Source organism: Pseudorasbora parva, chromosome 11, assembly GCF_024679245.1.
Source record: "Pseudorasbora parva isolate DD20220531a chromosome 11, ASM2467924v1, whole genome shotgun sequence".
In the NCBI taxonomy this organism is placed as follows: domain Eukaryota; kingdom Metazoa; phylum Chordata; class Actinopteri; order Cypriniformes; family Gobionidae; genus Pseudorasbora; species Pseudorasbora parva.
Window position 1 is genome coordinate 45,894,029 of NC_090182.1, and position 14,970 is coordinate 45,908,998.

At 40.4% G+C, this 14,970-nt stretch overlaps 1 protein-coding gene and 1 long non-coding RNA gene across 2 annotated transcripts in view; one reads left to right on the plus strand and one right to left on the minus strand.

The window, feature by feature from the left end:
- The window catches only part of gnpda2 (glucosamine-6-phosphate deaminase 2), a 469,370-nt gene that overhangs the window by 358,489 nt on the left and 95,911 nt on the right, over positions 1-14,970 (plus strand). The window lies entirely within an intron of this gene.
- Positions 8,903-10,368, minus strand: LOC137092460 (uncharacterized). Its single transcript, XR_010908293.1, has 3 exons — positions 10,336-10,368; positions 9,584-9,894; positions 8,903-9,178 (listed from the first exon to the last, which is right to left on the minus strand). It is a non-coding gene; the product is annotated as an uncharacterized lncRNA (long non-coding RNA).

The following is a 14,970-nucleotide window of genomic DNA, read 5'->3' on the forward strand; positions in this document are numbered from 1 at the left end:
CAAAGTTGGGCTCGCACGTCTGAATGTAAGGAAGTGTGTGTGTTGGTGGAAGTGACGTATATGCCGTAAAGCAGTCGAATTTTGTAGTTCTTTTTGTTCTCGGGTTACTACCCGAAACCCGAAGTTTAAAAGTACAATTAAAAACGATACAGACCCCATCAGGCTATGGCAGACGTGTCATTCAACCTATTGTAAGTCGATTTATCATCACAAGAGTCTTGAAAAGTATATTATGAAGGTTGAAAAGTTACCTAGTGCTGTTTTAACGCGTAACGACGCATAATGTTAAATGTCAACAGAGCTCAACTGCACTGTGTTGCCAAGTCCACGTTTTTTTCCGCGAGTTGAAGCGACAACTATGTGATATATAGACCCATGAGTGTGAATTTGAGCAGCAACCTTGCCAAAATAACACACATTTTACCCCCAAACACCTTTTTGTCCCCCGGAGAACCCCCTGAGAAGCTATTGTTTAGGGCTAGTAGTTCGCGCGTTTTGTTGTATAGACTTGGCAACCCTGTCTGCACGGCACGCTGAAATCAGGCTGGATACACAATCTTTGCCGGTGTTGTAAAAAAATAGAATAATTTAATGATACACAGAGCACTTACCCAACATGATCATCATTTCTGAGAGAAATAGAGAAGGTGAATGCAGAAACAAACGAGCTCTCCGTTTAGGATTTAAACAAATATAATCCAAGCCCCTTTGATGACGTGATGATTACGTTACTGTTGATGATCATCTGTCCGTCATCGTTTAAAGCCCGCCCTGATCTGTTCGGAGATAATTACTCCTCTATTGATCGAGGCCAGACCGAAACGCCCGACCTAAAAAGTTTGTGCTCGGGGCTAAGTTCGGCTGGCATCCAGGCTAGCGTAAAATGGCTTCCATAGGAATATATTTAATTTAACGGTAGTATTAAAATAATCAATTTAGTATAATATAAGTAATGACCATTTGTGTCTTGTGTATTTTGACACGCATATCAGGTATATTATGGGTATAAATATGCTTCCAACACCACACAATTGATTTGAGGAGGCATGTTTGTCAAGTTAGGTTTAATTGTATAGAGCTTTTCATAAAATACATCCATTTCAAAGCATGGACTGGATTACTGCAGTGTGCTGTGCTATATACAGATCAAGCTTAACATTATGTCCTAATATTGTGTTGGTCCCCCTTTTGCTGCCAAAACAGTCTCTCCATTATTGTCCGACTCTGGTTTGATCATAAAAGGCTGAACAGTTTCTGATATGTTCGGCGTGAGTTAATCAGAGCTGCTAACATGAGCTCTTGAAGCTCCGCCCTCTTCCTGAAAGGGGGCGGGAGCCGCAACTTATTTGCATTTAAAGGTACACAAAAACAGCAAGTTTTGGCTCACTTTTAAACATGCTATGAAAATTATCTGTAAGGTATTTTGAGATAATTTCACACACACTGGAGACATCAGACCACTTACGTTACATCTTGTGAAAGGAGGCATTGTAGGAGCCCTTTAAAGCTAGATTAAATTAGTCAAGAAGATAAAATTCATGTAATTGAAGATTAAATAGTTCCAAGACCTTGCATCTTTCAGCATTCATACACTTTCCTTAACCACTGTTGTGGACACAGTGGCCTCAGATGATGTGAAGCTGAAGCTGTGCTCTTCCCTTGCTTCTTTTGAAACAGAAACCTCCGGGACAGTGGAAGATAAATTAAGCCTCACCTTACAGGGTAAAGTGGCATTTAAGGACATGTTTTAAGAGCTGCGTGGGCGGCTGTTCCTGATCTGGGTTTGGAAAAGTGTCCTAGAAGATTACCGGTTGATGGAGGCAGCAGACCGACGTTTAATCTGAATTAAAACACTGATTTTGAGAATAGAATATATGCGTTTGCTAGGGTTGAAATATTCAAGCGGTTACACTCTAAAAAAATTCTGAGGAAAAAACAAACATGTTGGGTCAAATATGGACTAAACCAGCGATTGGGTTGTCTTAAGCAAATATTTAACCCAACCGCAGGGATGAAACAACCCAATTGCTGGGTTAAACTCAATTGCTGGATTAGTCCATATTTGACCCAACATTGGGTTAAAACAACCCAGCATATTTTAGAGTGTGTACATTTAACAAACTTCAGCCTGTTAATCTCCCAGCTAGTCACATTTTGAATGTTACTGAATATCAGGTGCACTACAGCTGTACAATTTGTTTGTTTGTTTAATATATAGATCACGATTCAGAATAGACGACACAAAATAACGCAATTTACTAGCGGTTCTGACAACCTGTTAATTGCAGTCTATTTAAAGGGTTAGTTCATCCAAAAATGAGAGTGTGATGTTTATCTGCTGACCCTCAGGGCATCCGAGATGTAGGTGTGTTTGTTTCTTCATGAGAACACAAATGAAGATTTTTAACTCAGCCGTTGCTCGTATAATGCATGTCAATGGGGTGTATTTCTATGAGAGTGAAAAAACACAGACACTAAAAACTAAAAACTAATATACTAAAAACCTTGATTATTCTGGTTAGTCACATTGTACTGCTATTATTTTGAACAATACTGTATATGCACACTAAGACCCTATGCTGAATAAAGTCGTAGTTTTTGTTATTTTTGGACCAAAATGTATTGTCGACGCTTCAAAAGAGTCTAACTAACCCACTGATGTCTCATATGGACTACTTTGATGTTTTCATTACCTTCTGGACGTGGACAGTATAGTGTGCATACACTTAAATTCAAAGGACAGAAAGGCCTCGGACTAAATATAAAATATCTTAAACTGTGTGTGAAGATGAACGGAGGTCTTACGGGTGTGGAATGCCATTGGGGTGAGTCATTAATGAATTGGGTGAATAATGAATTAATGAAAGAAATTTCATTTTTGGGTGAACTAACCCTTAAAGACACGAAACGATCGCTTTCTGCCAGAAACTCAACAGTATTTGTTATTTTTTACTTGAAGTACTACACTATGTCGAACAGCTATGAGTGCGCCATCACTTCCGCTGGTTGAGGTCAAATGTACACGATATGGTCTATCTCAATAGGATACAAGCAGCAGAAGTGATGTCTCGCGCATATCGTTTGCCGTATCGTGTAATTTGACCTCATCTAGCGGAAGTGAAGGCACGCTCGCCATCGACAGTGTGGTTTAAAGACTGTTTGTGAAGCTGTTTTATATCTATATATGACATCTATATCTGGATCAGCACAGATCTGAATGTTCGCTGTGATCAAACCTGTCAAAGCCTTATAGACAAAAGAATCGCACCTGCACGGTGACATAGAGAATGACTAAACTGTACACTCTTAGAAGAAAAGGTTCTATTGGCGCTATGTATTTGGAACCACTAAAAGGTTCTATATAGAACCCTTTTAGCAATCTGGCGTATTTACATTTGTTTTAATGTTCATTAATATTCATTGTTCCCCCTTTCTTAAAATAAATTAAAAAAAGAAAAAGCATAAAGGGTTCTTTAGAGTTGAGTATACTCAAAAAAAGCTGCAAAAAATGCTTTTCTTACTTAGTATTTTTGTCTTGTTTCTAGTCTAAATATCTAAAAATTCTTTAACTAAGAAATTGTCTTGTTTTGGGGAAAAATAACTCCGAATTAAGAGAGTTTTTGCTTAAAATAAGCAAAATTATCTGCCAATGGGGTAAGAAAAATAATCTGGCCCCACTTTATATTAGGTGGCCTTAAGTACTATGTACTTTCTGTGTTCAAATTGTATTGTAAAGCACTTTTGCTGATATTGAGGTGGGAAAGTAAAGTTAGGGACAGGTGTGGTGGTGTGGGTCAGTTTAAGGGTAGAGTTAGGGACAGGTGTGGTGGTGTGGGTCAGTTTAAGGGTAGAGTTAGAGACAGGTGTGGTGGTGTGGGTCAGTTTAAGGGTAGAGTTAGGGTCAGGTGTGGCGGTGTGGGTCAGTTTAAGGGTAGAGTTAGGGTCAGGTGTGGTGGTGTGGGTCAGTTTAAGGGTAAAGTTAGGGACAGGTGTGGTGGTGTGGGTCAGTTTAAGGGTAGAGTTAGGGTCAGGTGTGGTGGTGTGGGTCAGTTTAAGGGTAGAGTTAGGGACAGGTGTGGTGGTGTGGGTTAGTTTAAGGGTAGAGTTAGGGTCAGGTGTGGTGGTGTGGGTCAGTTTAAGGGTAGAGTTAGAGACAGGTGTGGTGGTGTGGGTCAGTTTAAGGGTAGAGTTAGGGACAGGTGTGGTGTGGTGGTGTGGGTCAGTTTAAGGGTAGAGTTAGGGTCAGGTGTGGTGGTGTGGGTCAGTTTAAGGGTAGGGTTAGGGACAGGTGTGGTGGTGTGGGTCAGTTTAAGGGTAGAGTTAGGGACAGGTGTGGTGGTGTGGGTCAGTTTAAGGGTAGAGTTAGGGTCAGGTGTGGTGGTGTGGGTCAGTTTAAGGGTAGAGTTAGGGTCAGGTGTGGTGGTGTGGGTCAGTTTAAGGGTAGAGTTAGGGTCAGGTGTGGTGGTGTGGGTCAGTTTAAGGGTAGAGTTAGGGACAGGTGTGGTGGTGTGGGTCAGTTTAAGGGTAGAGTTAGGGTCAGGTGTGGTGGTGTGGGTCAGTTTAAGGGTAGAGTTAGGGACAGGTGTGGTAGTGTGGGTCAGTTTAAGGGTAGGGTTAGGGACAGGTGTGGTGGTGTGGGTCAGTTTAAGGGTAGGGTTAGGGACAGGTGTGGTGGTGTGGGTCAGTTTAAGGGTAGAGTTAGGGTCAGGTGTGGTGGTGTGGGTCAGTTTAAGGGTAGAGTTAGGGTCAGGTGTGGTGGTGTGGGTCAGTTTAAGGGTAGAGTTAGGGACAGGTGTGGTGGTGTGGGTCAGTTTAAGGGTAGAGTTAGGGACAGGTGTGGTGGTGTGGGTCAGTTTAAGGGTAGAGTTAGGGTCAGGTGTGGTGGTGTGGGTCAGTTTAAGGGTAGAGTTAGGGACAGGTGTGGTGGTGTGGGTCAGTTTAAGGGTAGAGTTAGGGACAGGTGTGGTGGTGTGGGTCAGTTTAAGGGTAGAGTTAGGGTCAGGTGTGGTGGTGTGGGTCAGTTTAAGGGTAAAGTTAGGGTCAGGTGCGGTGGTGTGGGTCAGTTTAAGGGTAGAGTTAGGGACAGGTGTGGTGGTGTGGGTCAGTTTAAGGGTAGAGTTAGGGTCAGGTGTGGCGGTGTGGGTCAGTTTAAGGGTAGAGTTAGGGACAGGTGTGGTGGTGTGGGTCAGTTTAAGGGTAGGGTTAGGGTCAGGTGTGGTGGTGTGGGTCAGTTTAAGGGTAGAGTTAGGGTCAGGTGTGGTGGTGTGGGTCAGTTTAAGGGTAGAGTTAGGGTCAGGTGTGGTGGTGTGGGTCAGTTTAAGGGTAGAGTTAGGGACAGGTGTGGTGGTGTGGGTCAGTTTAAGGGTAGAGTTAGGGACAGGTGTGGTGGTGTGGGTCAGTTTAAGGGTAGAGTTAGGGACAGGTGTGGTGGTGTGGGTCAGTTTAAGGGTAGAGTTAGGGTCAGGTGTGGTGGTGTGGGTCAGTTTAAGGGTAGAGTTAGGGTCAGGTGTGGTGGTGTGGGTCAGTTTAAGGGTAGAGTTAGGGACAGGTGTGGTGGTGTGGGTCAGTTTCAGGGGAGAGTTAGGGACAGGTGTGGTGGTGTGGGTCAGTTTAAGGGTAGAGTTAGGGACAGGTGTGGTGGTGTGGGTCAGTTTAAGGGTAAAGTTAGGGTCAGGTGCGGTGGTGTGGGTCAGTTTAAGGGTAGAGTTAGGGACAGGTGTGGTGGTGTGGGTCAGTTTAAGGGTAGAGTTAGGGTCAGGTGTGGCGGTGTGGGTCAGTTTAAGGGTAGAGTTAGGGACAGGTGTGGTGGTGTGGGTCAGTTTAAGGGTAGGGTTAGGGTCAGGTGTGGTGGTGTGGGTCAGTTTAAGGGTAGAGTTAGGGTCAGGTGTGATGGTGTGGGTCAGTTTAAGGGTAGAGTTAGGGTCAGGTGTGGTGGTGTGGGTCAGTTTAAGGGTAGAGTTAGGGACAGGTGTGGTGGTGTGGGTCAGTTTAAGGGTAGAGTTAGGGACAGGTGTGGTGGTGTGGGTCAGTTTAAGGGTAGAGTTAGGGACAGGTGTGGTGGTGTGGGTCAGTTTAAGGGTAGAGTTAGGGACAGGTGTGGTGGTATGGGTCAGTTTAAGGGTAGAGTTAGGGTCAGGTGTGGTGGTGTGGGTCAGTTTAAGGGTAGAGTTAGGGTCAGGTGTGGTGGTGTGGGTCAGTTTAAGGGTAGAGTTAGGGTCAGGTGTGGTGGTGTGGGTCAGTTTAAGGGTAGAGTTAGGGTCAGGTGTGGTGGTGTGGGTCAGTTTAAGGGTAGAGTAAGGGACAGGTGTGGTGGTGTGGGTCAGTTTAAGGGTAGAGTTAGGGTCAGGTGTGGTGGTGTGGGTCAGTTTAAGGGTAGAGTTAGGGTCAGGTGTGGTGGTGTGGGTCAGTTTAAGGGTAGAGTTAGGGTCAGGTGTGGTGGTGTGGGTCAGTTTAAGGGTAGAGTTAGGGTCAGGTGTGGTGGTGTGGGTCAGTTTAAGGGTAGAGTAAGGGACAGGTGTGGTGGTGTGGGTCAGTTTAAGGGTAGAGTTAGGGTCAGGTGTGGTGGTGTGGGTCAGTTTAAGGGTAGAGTTAGGGTCAGGTGTGGTGGTGTGGGTCAGTTTAAGGGTAGAGTTAGGGTCAGGTGTGGCGGTGTGGGTCAGTTTAAGGGTAGAGTTAGTGTCAGGTGTGGCGGTGTGGGTCAGTTTAAGGGTAGAGTTAGGGTCAGGTGTGTTGGTGTGGGTCAGTTTAAGGGTAGAGTTAGGGTCAGGTGTGGCGGTGTGGGTCAGTTTAAGGGTAGAGTTAGGGTCAGGTGTGTTGGTGTGGGTCAGTTTAAGGGTAGAGTTAGGGTCAGGTGTGGTGGTGTGGGTCAGTTTAAGGGTAGAGTTAGGGTCAGGTGTGGTGGTGTGGGTCAGTTTAAGGGTAGAGTTAGGGTCAGGTGTGGTGGTGTGGGTCAGTTTAAGGGTAGAGTTAGGGTCAGGTGTGGCGGTGTGGGTCAGTTTAAGGGTAGAGTTAGGGTCAGGTGTGTTGGTGTGGGTCAGTTTAAGGGTAGAGTTAGGGTCAGGTGTGGTGGTGTGGGTCAGTTTAAGGGTAGAGTTAGGGTCAGGTGTGGTGGTGTGGGTCAGTTTAAGGGTAGAGTTAGGGTCAGGTGTGGTGGTGTGGGTCAGTTTAAGGGTAGAGTTAGGGTCAGGTGTGGTGGTGTGGGTCAGTTTAAGGGTAGAGTTAGTGTAAGTACAATGTAAAAACATGTAGGTACACAATAAGTGCATTGTATCAAATGATTAATTACAATGTCATTTGTAATTAATCAAACCCTAACTAATCCTAACCCTAACCCATAGTAGTTAAGGCCCCCTAATATAAAGTAGGTCCAATAATCTTGTTTTAAGATTATTTTTCTTATCCCACTGGCAGATTATTTTGCTTATTTTAAGCAAAAACTCTCTTAATTTTGAGTTATTATTTCCCAAAACAAGACAATTACTTTTGCTTGTCTAGTAAATACTTCTTGTTTTAAGATTTTTTAGCTGTTTAGACTAGAAACAAGACAAAAATAGTAAGTAAGAAAAGCATTTTTTTGCAGTGAACCTTTTAGGGGTTCCAAATACATAGCGCTGATTGAACCTTTTCTTCTAAGAGTGTACATTTATAAAAAAAAAAAAAATTGTAATAAAAACACTTAACTGAGTGTTAAATGACCTAAAGCACAGCATTTCCTACATATGACGCATTTACAAATTCGAAGAGAGGCTACAAAAACATCTTCGTTTTGTAACTCCCTCTGTTCCAAAGCCACAGATTACAGCGAGCATGTCTGCCAGTAAACAGCTCCAGCACAAACAATCCCATCATTCCCTCAGTTTGAGCGGTAAAAGTCTTCGACGGAGTTTAATCCCAGGCCTAATCTGTAATCCCCTCCTGCAAACTCAAAAGCAAACACAGTCTGACCGGCAATTTACTGTTTAGGTAGGTGGTTAAACTAGACATGAGACAAAAATATTATAAAATAACAGATAACCTTTTGGGAATAAAGCCCAAAAACATCTAAAATGTGATTTGGGCCATTCCACCGAATGGGTGACATTTGCCTGTTGTAACTTTTAAAAATTAAACACATTTTTTATCTTTTTTCAACACTGATTCTAATAAAACACATATTTCACTGTTCAAAATGTATATTGGTCAATCTCAGGTAACTTTATTTTATTTTTTAAAAGGTTTCAAAGTGGGAGATGGATGCATTTTTCTCAGTCCTGTTACCAAAAAACATGTGTCTTTTAAAAAACAAGTTTAAAAGAAATGTCAACTGGTCTATTTGTTTTCATTTCACAAACGTGCTTATTTTAAAGACATGGTTGGTTGCATGTTTAAATCATTTACATTTGTCTCTAAAAATCAGTATTTATGCACACAAGGTGTATTTCTTTTAAAAAACAAAAGCCATTTTTTCATTTTAAAGGAGACCCAAACCTCAAATTTATAAAAAATGTTATCATGTAATAAATTAAACTATTGGATAAATAATAAACATAACACAATTGAAAAAATCAGTGATTTAACTTTATTTTTTAGAGAAAAACAATTTAATAACAGGATTGAACATTGCGTAACAGGAATGAATGCGGACTGTGTGTGTGTGTGTGTGTGTGTGTGTGTGTGTGTGTGTGTGTGTGTGTGTGTGTGTGTGTGTGTGTGTGTGTGTGTGTGTATATATATATATATTTATATATATATATATATATATATATATATGTATGTATAGTGTGCATAGCTTGTGTGTGAGAGATTTCTGAAGAAAAGTGCTTGTTTCTCACAGCAAAGACAGAAAGAGAATGAAAAGAAGAATGAGAGAGAGAGAGAGAGAGAGAGAGTGAGAGAGAGTGTGAGAGAGAGAGAGAGAGAGAGAGAGAGAGAGAGAGAGAGAGAGAGAGAGAGAGAGGTGTATCTCCTTCCCCGTCAGCATGCCATGGCCATGCTCCGAATGGCCACGCTTGGAAGTTGTCTTAATTGTTTGTTTACCTTTGTGCGTGGAGATGCATGTTTCTTTTTAAAGCGCTGGAGTCTTTTCTTGTACCTTTGTGTTTTTTTGGTTTCTTTTTTCAACAGAACCTTTAGTTCTTGAATTTGTGAATTGAGCTTTTTTCGTGTTTTTCGGTTTCTTCTCTGCCCTTGATTATGTTGCCTGAAAAAACATGCATCACAATAAATTAGACATCACAATAGTCAAATCTATGATTACATTGTTAAACTAATCTCTATAACCTGATGGAAAGAATTCATACCCCCCGGTTTCACATCGTAAAGCACATCGTAAAATATGTCAGTGTCATGGTTTTGTCTCAAGATGCACAGCAGTAATGTTTTATAGTTTATAAAACATTTATAAAATGTTTATAAAACGTTTATAAAACGTTCATAAAAGCCACTTAAATGCCCTAATTGATCTAAGGCCCTAATCCTGATTTAATCTAAGCCCTGTCTGTGAAACTAGGCCATTTTGGAATGTAATCATGTTCATGGCTATTTTCATTAAACCTAACCCCTCTAGCACACTGTCTTTGGCACATGAGCATTTTCTGAACTAGACCTGGAAGTGCTTGGTTGTGGATGTACAGCTTGCTCTGGTGATAACTGGGGGCTGTGTGGAGGTGTGACAAGGTGTTGGAGGGCTTCTTTCCTGTCCTTGATGCTATGGTAATTCTCCCTCCACGTTCTGCGACGTCTGTCCTTTTCTCTCTGACTGAGGTCATTGATTAGTTTCTTTCTGCCTGACTCGAGATCCTTCTTGTATTTTTCACATTCCTTCTCTAAATATTTCTGTCTCCTCTCTGGGTCTGCATCGCGCCGGGCGCGATAGAGTCGCTGCTTTTCTGCAGCACTTAGTGGTGGATTGGCTCCCTGTAATGGTATTCAGATTTGTAAAACTGATACGTCTGCAATTTAAGTAACTGTTAACTGTAAAACTTTAAAAAAATCAAGTAAATTGTATTCCATAAACTGATATTTACACTAATAAATCAATACACCGGAGGATGCTACTCAGTCCTGTTACTGTTACTCAGTCCTGTTACGGTTTATATTAGTAACAGGACTGAAGGTAACAGGACTGAGTTTTTAGCATATAATTAGCAAATACATGAACTATAGCCACATAGCATACATGCCAACAGCATGAGGATACTAAGCAAATTCTATTGATTTACCCCAAAAATTATCTTAAAAATAAACAAATAACATCGAACTAATAATTTAGGTAACAGGAAAGTATGTTGAGATTGACCTTCTCAGACATAGTTGCAATATCATCAAATATACAGAAAATAAAATGAGAGGACTTACTTTTGGTCTTCCCATTGCCTTCAGAAGATGTAGATGATGCAACTTCCTGTTGAAAATGTGTCTTGTGGAATGTTCCAAGTTTTTTAGAGGGGGGAATGTGTTACGGTAACAGGCCTGAGTGAAAACCCGGGGACATGACTAAAACATTTTTTTTATTTAAAATATTAGATAAAATATTTTTTTCTCTTGATTTTATTTTTTAAAAAAGCATAGATTGTGTATAAAGTCACGCAACAATGCAAAAAAAATACGATTTCTGAAGGATTTTAATCATTATATTTCATTGTAAAGTACAGAGATAGAGAGTGGGGACATGCAACAAATGCTATTTTCTTACTGATCTAGGTAGTTTTTATTGATGTTTTTAATCAAATATTTAAATTTTTCATTTAGCTTAATATGCGGGACACTTTGCTTAATAATAAAATGCATTTTAGAGTTAATTTTCATGAATTTTTATACATATAATGTCCTGGGGACACAAATGTCACCCATTCGGTGGAATGGCTCATTTATTAACATGCAAACCTCACTAAACCGGGTAATATTTCACTCGAAAATCAAAACAAAAAGAAAGCGGCAAGAAAAAATGCATTAGTTCCACAGCATTTGTCATTCAAACTCAAACCTTTATTATCATGAACACAGACGAGGGAATGAACATACTCTCGATTGTCCCTTCTCATTTCATCCAGATGTTCGCCTTCATATTCACATACAGCCACATTTAAGATTTTTGTCTGTGTGCATTTTGAAAGGCATTACAAGTCTCAATACAAACGGTCCTTACAAGCAGGGTTTTTTTTTTTTTTTGCTTTATATTTGCTACAAATGCAATGGCAGTTCATTTTAGTTTTTCATTCATAGGACCTTCATATTACAGGAAGATTTTATACAGAAACATGTTTGCTCTCTGATGTTCGATATGAAAGTAATTTCTGTGAAAACCATGAGTAATTACACATTTGTCTCTTTCCTTCACATGACTTTTCTCTTTGCTCTAGCTTTGTGTCTTCTGACTTGATAACCACAATCTGACTGTGTGTGTGTGTGTGTGTTTGTGTGTGTGTGTGTGTGTGTGTGTGTGTGTGTGTGTGTGTGTGTGTGTGTGTGTGTGTGTTTGATGTCTAATATGGGTGATATTCCTGCCATCTGGAAGCACTTCTTTAATGTCAACTAACGTAATTAGAACTAAACAAGGATGATGTCGTAATCCACCCATTGACCTCGAGTTGGTCATGTGATATGGGCGATTTAATTAATAAGGGCCCTTTTAAACCTGATCTGGAGACAACCAGAATTTTAACCCTTGACTGTTATACCACAAAATACTGCACCGTAAACCATAACTTTATGGCTTGAGTAGAGCCAACTCAAATTAAACAAATTAGTTAAATCAAGTTAACATTTATGAGTTAATGTTGAGTAACATTTATAATTAACAAATTAACATTTCCAACCCTAACTTTCTTTTTCTTTTGAGTTCTCAAAACTGACACATTTGACGTAATCTGAATGGTTTGAGTTTTATGAACTTGTTTATTATTCAACTTAATTTAACCGAAACTGGGCTGGGATTTCTATTTCCCGGCATGCTTTGGCACGGCATGTGTTTGTGTGTGGAAGATTAATGTTAAGTGGGAGATTTAGTAGTTTTGTTATGCTAGATTAGAAGAGTTTCTGTTATGTTGGGTTTTTGTAGGGTTTCCATCATGTGACGAGTGGAGCGTGAGCTTAGTTTAAAGACAGATTTATGTTCAATGCATTATATTGCTGTCTTCATTCAGCAAGTGCTACGCTATGCTAATGCTACCAAAGCATTGTGTAACCAAAGTTGCATTTATTAAATGAGCTAGTTAAAACTTGCCAAGTTTCCATTACATTTTTTTTTTTAGATTACATGATATTTTTAAGTTGAATGATTGAATTGGCTTACTCAAATATTTCAAGTTCAGAGCAAATGAAATGTATGACTACAAAATAAACATCTGCAAGTTCTGCTTATTTAAACTTTAAATTGCCAAATTGAGTTTTGCCAACTTATTCGGGTTTACAGTGTGGTCTAAGTTCAGATCAGGACAACTGAATCTGCTCACATACTCAAAATTCAGAGCATAGATCTTTTATGATCTCTCCAGAGTCCCCACTCATATTTTTGTGAATATGACAGCCAAATCCAAAAATTAGCATTCTTAGACCTGAAACATCCTACATACAAACACAGAAATGCACAAAAGACATGAATTACTGAGCCAACTAACATACTTAACGTGTTCTGTTGCATAAACACACCCAGGAGGGGATAGAGTTTCCTTCAGATGTCAGATTTGTTGTTATTCTGGTAGATGGCTATAATAACTTGCTTAGCAAGATTCTTCTCAAACTGGTAGTAGGCCAGCCATTCACACTATTTTCACTCTTGCAATAATGTTAAAATACAAAGCAACTTGCACTGCCTAATATTATGCTTTGAAATTGAGTTGGTGCGATTAGAAGCATTTGCATTCACATTAGCCCCTTTCACACTCCGATTCCGGCAAATACACGGATAATGCGACCCGGCATTTGTTCCCGGGCCGCTAGATTTGGTCCATTCACACTGCCAGCGAAATACCGTAATATGTGCGCTTTCACACACAACCCGGGTCAAGTTGACACGTGACATCCTGATGTGACGTATAACGGCGAGCGATCTCAGCTTCAGCGCGGATAGTAAGGAGCTCCGTGGTCTTGACTTGTGTCCAGTTTGCACACATTTCTGCTTGTTTAATTTTAGTTTCTTTTGTATACGAACACTCTCTGCGTTTAAAACACCGACGAGCTCTTCTGGCACTGCAGGGTTGTATTATTGAAAAAACAAGCTCTAGGAGTCGCACGATAACTACACACACGTTGCGGCATTAGTTTCGGCTTTAGTTCACACAGCGCTCGTCCCGAATCTAACCCCGCAATATTACTAGGTCCCCGACCCGGGTTCAATTCGGTAATCAATCCCGGGACGTGGTTGCTTTCACACAGAAGGTGACCCGACAATGCTCCGGGAATATTGCGGGTCCGACGTGCAGTGTGAAAGGGGCTATACAGTCAAACCAAAAATGATTCAGACACAGATATAATGTTTGACTAGTGTGTGCAGGACACTATAGTTCATTTCTGTAAGTGAGGAGAGCAAAATACAGTAAGCTCTGACGTATTATACCCAACAATTCTTCATACAGCTACCAGTAAGATTGATAAACCTTTGGGAGGAAAATGATTAAGAATTTTTGGCCTGAGGTGAAGTGTTTTTTCTTTAATTGCTAATGTGACCTTTGACAGCACAGACTGAACAAAATGAAGCATTGCTTAGTCATTGGTTGAGCTAAACTGGTATTATCTGATTGTGTAGTTAAATTTAACAACTGATTGGTTGATTGTAATCCATTACGTCCCTGACATTATCAAGATGTGTTTTTTCTGACAGTTTAACTCTGAGTTCTTGTCATATTTTAGAAACATTTTCTAAACTATAGTGAATAAACTGTGATAATGTGAGAAATGTTGAAGGTGTCTGAATCAGTGTTGGTTTGACTGTGTATGGAGTATGTTTCTGGCCTTTCTCAAAGATGATTTACACTAATGAGAAAAAATAATGTATACTAAATATGGTGCTGTTCACCACTTAGAAAAGAGAAAGGAAAAACATTTCCTGAACGTTTGTGTTTATAGAAAAACAGAAGGCAAAATAAAATATACGAAAAAACGTTCACAACGATCCTCCAAGATAAAATATAAGGCCTAGGTTTGCCAGGGAAGTCCTCTAAAGTGAAAACATTAGTGAAAATGTAAATTTATTTTGATATGTATAAAATGTAAGAAAGTATAATATGTGGAAAATTTTGGATACAAATCGTGAAGCTTGCATAGTCAAAAATGAGGGACGAGTGAGAGAGTGTGTGGTTTGGCTATCGGTGGGATTGGTTACAGGCTGCTACAGTAACATGGTGACAACGTTTGTTATGTAAACACGCCCCAATTGTGCTATTACGTCTTTGGACCACACCAATCTCTGTGGTTAACAGTCAGCTGATGAGCCAATATAAAAACGAACGTCAAAAGCCAAACCTGACACGCCAACATACAGTTACAAAAATCCTGAACGGCCACACTTCTATTGCCATCAACTCTCATTCTACAGACTGAATGAAATGAAAGTCCTTTGGATAGTCTGGTGAAACCTTACTGCATAATTATTTGGGCTTTTTAGTGTTTTGTCCCAACGTCTACTGTTAGGGGTTAGTGGAGAGTCTGTTCACTTTGTTCCTTCAATCTGTAAAGAGCAGCACAACTAAACTAAACTAAACTTGATAACGAGTGAAGCTTCATAACACTGTTTATCTCAGTTAGAGCAAGAGGTAGGGATTCACATACACCCAAAACAGAAACAAAATGCAGGTATGGCAAGTTAGAAACCACGGTGCACGTATACTGTATGTAAAAAATAAATACATACTACAGACTGTACATACATCAGGAATTGTTAGAAAATAGCTATGTCCGAATGCATAAATCCAGTACTTTTATAGGGAGGACTTGGCAAGACAAACAGGTTAACATACAGTTCTCACTTGCTAGTTCGCTAATTGTGTTTGTGTG